This window comes from Melitaea cinxia, chromosome 20, assembly GCF_905220565.1.
Source record: "Melitaea cinxia chromosome 20, ilMelCinx1.1, whole genome shotgun sequence".
Lineage (NCBI taxonomy): Eukaryota > Metazoa > Arthropoda > Insecta > Lepidoptera > Nymphalidae > Melitaea > Melitaea cinxia.
In genome coordinates, this window is record NC_059413.1 from 8,084,726 (window position 1) to 8,092,948 (window position 8,223).

At 31.4% G+C, this 8,223-nt stretch overlaps 1 long non-coding RNA gene across 1 annotated transcript; it reads left to right on the forward strand.

The window, feature by feature from the left end:
• The first annotated feature begins 6,733 nt into the window (after nt 1-6,733).
• LOC123663468 lies at nt 6,734-8,003 on the forward strand. The gene is made up of 2 exons (XR_006744663.1): nt 6,734-6,872; nt 7,780-8,003. It is a non-coding gene; the product is annotated as an uncharacterized LOC123663468 (long non-coding RNA).
• Nucleotides 8,004-8,223: the final 220 nt, after the last annotated feature.

Genomic DNA, 8,223 nt, shown 5'->3' on the forward strand with positions numbered 1-8,223 from the left:
CTCTTATAACTTAGGAGTATGAAAAATGGATGCTGGCCGATCCTCAGACCTACCCGACATGTATACAAAATTTCATAAAAATCGGACCAGCCTTTTCGGAAGAGTATTGTTACTAACATTGTGACACAAGAATTTTATATGTAAGATCAGAATTTTATATATTGATAAGATTAGTTGTAGTTAAAGTCTATTAGTAATATATATGCGAGATAAATTTTATTAGCCACCGATAAAACACGCTTTGTCTGACGATATATGCATTTATCTATTATAGGATAATATTTTGGAACGATAGTAAGTATTTACTTGATTGTTTCAGAAAAAATTGTACGTAAAAGTTGACATAACGACGAAATAAGAGAATTATAATTCTGTTAAAGTAAAGTGTTTTTTTTTTCAAATTTAACGCTGTTTAGTTAGATTTTCCCTAATTTTTTTACAAAGTTTAAAGAGTGGAGCAAAGAACTGAAGTTAGTTATACATGAATGGGTATACTGAAATAAATATTTTCCACAAAATCAGGCCAAGGGTGTTTTTACGATTCGTGCGAGCAATATCGCGGTATACGGCTAGGTTCACTTAGTGATTTTATGTCTCCTATCAATGTGGAGGTTTCTTTGCTTTATTTGTTAATGGAGGTTCACACGGCACGGGAATAACTGCGCGCATTTATATTTATAGCGCGGTAAATATTAAAGTATGGAGATAAATACTCTTTGCTGATTTTTTAATCAGCAAACAGTATTTATGTTCATACTTATATAGAGTAACATAATCTTTATTGTTAATTATTGTAAAAAGTAGTTTCAAATAGCAAATCGTATATTTATGTGAGTTATATATTACAAAGATTTCAAATAAAAATTTTACATATAGCTAAAAAAATATGACAATTAGCAGTCTCTAGTGAACCTGACTGTGACTATTACTGTATGAGACAATGCTTATAAAAAATTTGGATATAACAAGAATACATACCAGTACCAATCCGGATCTGTAACTCTCTACATACTGTCATCAATAAAAAGTTCATCAAGCAAAGTGGAAATATGTAAGTGATATGTAATTGTTATGTCATAAATAAAATAAATAAATAATCATAGACAACAAAACAGTATATTCCTAAGTATCCACAATCTCTTTCACAGGACAGTATATAGTATACAGTAAATATTGACAATTTCATGCATTATAACTCACAAAGCGTTTTTATAATCCGTGCAGTAAAATGATCCGTCTGAAGACGGTCTTCGTTTTACAACACTGTCAATCCGTATTCCGTCCGTTCGCAGCGGTTTTATCGTCCTCACCTCAGCTTGATGTGGCGATGCACTACCCTCAATTATACTTCCATACGTACACCTCTATTTCACCAGACATCTTCCTTATAACACGGGGTGACGTAAAAAACAAATATGAATTAAATATATATGGGTAGCTTCAGGTTTAGTAACGCTGGCTTTGATGCAGGACGTATAAATTTATTGAAGTAAAACTTCTTTGCACATGCTTGACTTGGGGAGTAAGCTGGTGAATGCGTGACGATAAAGTTACGAAAAGTGTGATCGGGCGAGGCGAACGGAAGTTGAGAGACAGATATATAAGTTAGATGGAGCTAAAGACGTTTTCATTCAGTCGTGTGGTCTAATCCACATACGTTTTGTTGTTATTACACATTCTTTAAAAAAAGTAACTGTTGTCTTTTTTTCGTTATTCCGAATCTGATGATACCGAAAATCTAAAAAATAAGTTTTGAGTGGACTTTAAGCCTTAAAATATAACTATTGTATTATTTTTATTTGTATTCAATATTTTGATTTACATAGGTATAATCTACATTATTTGTCGATTAACAGGGAAAATGTTTGAAATACTTAACTAATTATTAAGATTCAATTTATTTAATTAATTCTCGTATCTCCGCTACCATCAACATTTAGCAAAACTGAAATGGCGTTAAATGGAATGTGTAAATCGTAAAACAGATTTTAGATCGATTGGATAAATGTCTTGCACATTAGTATGTAGACTGCCGAACATGTGTCAGCCCGTTTTTAGATCAAGTTGAATGAAAAATTAACAAATAAAAAATTATAAAATAATTTTAGCACCACAATTATTTTAAGATAATGATCTTTATTGTATTTGGTTTAGGCACAAATATTTTGTAATAAAAAAAATGTTTATGTCAAAGCAAATATATAAAAATACAGTGGCTAAAAAGCGTACAGTTCACCTGGAAATTAGCAGTTACTTACTTAAGACTTAAGATTTTGGACTTTGGACTTTGGAGAAGCTAATCTTGACTACATTATTGACTACTATACTTACTACATCCGCCAACCCGCATTGGAGTAGCGTGGTGGATTAAGCTCTGATCCTTCTCCTACATAGGGAAAGAGGCCTATGCCCAGTAGTGGGATATTACAGGCTGAAGCAAATACTTACTATAGAACCATTTGAGACCAGTATTTATAGGATCTTCTGTAAGGTTGAGGTACTTCCCTCTTCAGAGCAAGACATTTCATGCTGTGTCCTACCATAGATTAAAAAAGGTAAAAAAACACGAGTCATTGTAATAAAATTCCAAAAAATGTTTACTTGGGCTTATTGTGTTCTAATAGATAAAGTCATGGACAAATAATTTTAAGAAAGTAAACGAAAATGAATAGCATTAAATTAAGTTGTTAGAAAAAAATGAGTACAAAAAGCGAAAGGTTACTCATTCTTTCACTGACTAATCTCAAAGTTTCCTAAACTATTGGTTCTTAGAAGTTATAATTTAACCCGGATGTAGAATATGATTAGAGAGAAAGATAAGAAAAATGCTTTAGAGAAAGCTTCTACGTAAAGGTTTAGAAGGAGGAGTTAACATTTGTATCGGAGGCAAAAGTATGTAAAATTGTATTAAGTGGATAACTGCTAAAAACCATCTGTTCTAACAGTTCGCAACTACTTTTATGATTTTGGAAATAAAACGGAGACAGAAGTTCATAGCAATTGCTGTTTTAAAAAGGGGTTTTGGTTATAAGGCTTCTGTTTGAAAGAGGCTTTGATGCTAATTTAAGCTATTATTAAATTATTACCAAATTATCAGTGCTATGTACTCTCAAGCTAATGTGAGTAAAGCCACCATGTACAGTTAGCTAGTTTAATAAAATCTCGTATCTAATACCTTTGAAAAGCCTCATAGTTCTATATTCTTCCCCATCTAACTTACTAATAAGGAATAATTAATCTTGTTTCATAGCTTTTTTTATTCAAAAATAATGTAAATTTATTCAACCGTACCGATAAAGAAAAATGAAATTATTGAGAATAACTTTTTTTATCTTTCCAATGAATTCATCATCATTATAAAAAAGACCCTTGTGAAGGAAAGACGCATAAATTTTTTTTTGTATTCAAAAGAAAGTATCCATATATATTAATAATTTTTATAACGTAAAATTTTATAATCAATTTTCTTGAATATTTTTCATTATTATTATAGTAACTTTGACAACACGTTAGCTCAACGGTTACAGTAGGTAGACACTGGTCAATTGGTTATAGTCATAGCTGTTGCGCTGACGGTTGCGGGTTCGATTCTCGCACATGGCATACATTTGTACTGAACATACAGATATTAGCCGTGGTCTGAGTATTTGTGCTTGTGTTTTGTGTATTTTCGGACCGTCGAAACAGGACTAAATCCCAGTGGGGTCCATATATATGAGATACTTATTTACTTTTTTTTCTACCTGGGTGCCCGAGCTCGGATGACAAAAATGAAAGACCATTTCAATTACATGGGAATTGAATTTATGCAAAAGAATGGGACGCTTACAAGCTGAGTCAGTTCGGATCAGTTAACTTATTTATGTACATTTACATCCAAATTTACTTTAATTATTCTCTTAAACAATTATGTATTTTAGTGAAAGGTAAATGAGTCACAATCATTTATTGTAATTATACATCTCTAATTGTCTATGGCCTTGACGTTTTAAATTATGTACAGTTTAAGAACTATCTTATGATTAAACGGAAATAATAAGTAAACACGTACCTGCACAAACATGCCCGTGACTCACCTCAAAATCTTCATCATAGTGGTTTTATAAGAATGAACGGGATGGTTGGAAAGTGAGGTCACTTTGATTGGTTTGTAGCCTTCCTTCCAAATACCATTTTATTCTAGGGACAGGAATGTGGTACAATTCCTTTTATTTTGATTTAGACATAAGCATCAATCTATCTTTCTGTAAGAAATAAAACCTGATAGTGGAACGCTTCATCCATAAGTGCACCACGCATTTCTTTATTTTATTATCAAACTTTGTTTGTGTCATCCACATTTAAATTATCATTGATTCATCATAAGATAGTTGTGTCTAAGATATTTGTATCACTTTAACCATTGCCACCATCATTTTCAACATCAATTGCAACATAATTTGACACATGTAAATTACAAAAATACTAAAATTTAAAGGTACGCGTGTCTTCCTTAATTTTTATTATCTTTCCCGTGATTAGACTTAACTAAATTGTACAAATGCAAAATATTTCAATCAAACATTAAGGACTTCTTCACAAACTGTACCCAATGTTAAAATCACTTTAAAATATATTTAAAATCACCATTTTTATGTAATTACGTTTACTTTTCACGGCCGATCACTTTCCCTTCTAATAAAAGTCTTCTGAATTAGTAATAAAGTGGAATACCAAACGGCTTCAATTAGAACGTCACGTAGGAAAGCAATTTAACACTCAATTTGTACTATAAGGGACTGGAATACGTAAAGGGGTAAAAGAAACGGATTATTTTAAAGGCTTTTCGAAAGTTTTTCGAGTTTTAATTAACTTATCGAGTGTCCTCCTTCGGTTCGAGTCTGACGTCTTTGAATAAGACTTTAAAAATACGCTACGCGTTGTTTCTCGTGATTTTATTTCTGACTTAATGTTTAGTTATAAAGGGAATCCTTATTCTAATATATTTGTCGGACTTTAGTTGATCGAAGGGCGATTAGTAACTTCCACGTAGTTCCTCTTGACCTTATTGACACGTGGTTATTTCAATACTCATCTAGTGGGTTCATAACTATGATTTTTGTCATTATTTTTACTCTTACAAGTAGGTGATTTTGATTTATCCATGACCAGACTACCAGATAAAACAGAAAATTACCCTAACTTATCTATTCTATTGAATCAATATAAAAATATATTTTATGAAAGTTTGCTTAAAATAACACACTTGAGTCGGCTATTTAGAAAAAGTATTTTATACCTATATAGAAGGTACTACTAGGTTCATATGTACACGGTATAGCGTTATATACAACACTTTATAATGTAATAATAATACCATCAAGAGTTACATGGTGCATAAAGTTAAGTTTTCATACATCCAGAACTTAACAGTGTACACAACGAAACACGATAAGGCCTCAAGTTTGTCATTGTCCGGTTAAAGTTTGCCGGACTTCACGCACGACAAGATTACAAGTCCGGGCAACTTCACGATGTTGTGTGCCGATGGCTATTGTCGTATTAATTTCAGGAACGTTAGCTATGAGAGACGATCGGAATTTCGCTTGAGTGCAATCTCAGAGCTATGAACAATTTCTTAGACATTGTCTCGCAGCAAGCTCGTGTCCAAAGCCCAATATGTACATACACTTTTTTTATTACATTATGATTTTGTTGAATAATTTCAACAAATGCAGATACCTTTTTAAATTTTTTTTAATTGGTCACAGTTAGTGAGTATACAGGCTACAGTTTTGAACAGCGTTGTTTGACATTTCTTTTTAATTTAGAAAGATTTATTGATATATTTGTTAAAGAACGAAGTCGACAGAGGAAGTGGAATGCGTAGTGAACAATTAAAACTGATTGTTTTTACCTGAACCGTCCCTTTTTTATGACGAATAAAGGGTCGCATTGTATTTAACCACACGTTATTTGCAAACATTGTTTGACAGTTGTTTGACAAATTATTGAAATAAAAAATATATTACTTCATTTTGTACATTGATACGATAAAAAATGATAATAGTTAAGTATGTCTCGTAAAAAAAATAAAAAATAAGCACAAACGAGTGTGCTTTAGATCACACGACTGAAATAGAGCTTACGTCTATCTTCACTAACTTATACGTCCCTCTCAACTTTCGTTCGCCTCGTCTAATCACACTTTTCGTAACGCTGTCATCACGCATTCACCAGCTTACTCCCCAAGTCAAGCGTGCGTGAAGAAGTTTTGCTTAAAAAAAAAAACAAACCAAAACTATATATTAAAAGAAGAAAAAATACCCTTATTTGTAAATAAATGCTTATAACAATAAAATAACTGATAAAAAACAGCGGGCGTTCGTTGACAAGTTCTTCGTAAATTAGTTGGTTGATAGGTATTTTTGACTTACAACAAAATGGTAAATTACCAACATTATAATATGCGGTATCAGGTCCAAATAAATTAATACCAGTAATGTTATGAAACCTTTGAACGTACAGATCATCTTAAGCTGGTCTTTAGCTTAATTTTAAAGGATTGATAACAGGGATAGTAAATTTAATTAAATCAACTGGTTACAAGTTACAGCTAGTAAATAAAGAAAGATAGTTATATTTTTCTTAGTCCAATCATTCCGATTTGAACTATTTAAAAATCCCCGTCTAAAAATATGCAATAACGGTCAGTAATCAGCGCGGTGATTCCCACACCTTATCGAAAAGTTAATATAATATACTAGGCTTTGTATCAATTCACATTTTCCTCTGCACTAGGACAAGTATCAACGTGAAGCTTTAGTTTTCGAATTATATTTTTTCTTTATTCGTTTTAAAAATGAAAAAATTATCTCAAACCAAGAACAAAGGTAAGTTTTGTGTGTCATAGATATAAGTGTTGTGTGTTTGATAATTTACAATCTTTTTAAATTATGTGTGTATTGTGTATGTTTTGACTCATTGTTGTAATAGATGTATGCTTTTATATGTTGTGGTTATTTATATGTGTTTATAACAAAATGAAATATGAATCATATTTTGTTATTTTTTGAATCATGTTTTGTAATCATATATTTTTAAAGTAGTTTTTTGGTCGTTTTGGCATTTTTAAACAATCAAAGAAAGCTTTGTTCCGCTAATCGGAATATTTTAATGAGCAACAAAAAAAAACTAGTGAAATGAAAACAAAATAACAAGAATACAACCGTTTATAGATAAAAGTGTTACAGTTCTGTAGCTCTGCTGAAAAGTTGGTCATATTGATAGGTACCTGGTTATATGTGGTAACAAACTTTGACATATAGTGACTTACTTTAGAATTTCAACAACATGTACTACATAAATGTACCCATTAGTTAATAGTAGAGAAATATAAATGCGTACACAACATTTTTAAAGTAATATTTTATATAGAGAATTTATGAGTTTTAAACAATGTAGAAACAACGTACAAGTATTTCGTAGAAATAAATGTAGGGTGTGGTTGATAAAAGGTATTTTTGATATAACAATGAAGTAAAGTATTTGCCAATAGCTTTGCTGTGTATCAATGACGTCAAGTGTTATAATTATTTAAAATTAAAACAATAACCACACATTGTAAGCCACAAACCGTTGCTTCAACGCGTCATCTTTACCTATTAACATTTCTACTCTATATTTCTGTATTATCTGTATAAGTTTTAAACTTACACGGTCCCTATAAACACATCCCTATGAGCACATCGGCATCAAAATAGATTATTGTAGGATTTTAATCTTTAAAAATATTTCCAGATCAATTCGTCGCAAATGTATATAAAAAACCTACGAATCTCCTACCACCATTACCGCCTCCTAACACATCGTCTCCGCAGCCTACGGGACCAAATAAAGTGCCCCAAACTGGTGACTCTAATGTGAGATATGCGTAGAAGTGAGATATGAAGCCTGAAGCACGGTGATGAACCCTTCTGTAATCATATAACTGTATATGCTGGAAATAAATGCATGATTTAAAATATATTTGTTTTTATTACACAAGTTCCTTGCTTAAAAATAATTCTAGCTTCCTTATAGCATAATTTTTCTTTCTATACTCAAAACAAAATAATACTATCGAAAAAGGCTTCAAAAGCACTTTCAAATCGTCATCTTACAAATGAATATATTAATTATAGTTAAACTTTTAACAAGCTGTCTAAAATTTCATGTTCAATTGCACTATAGCTAAATAACTTA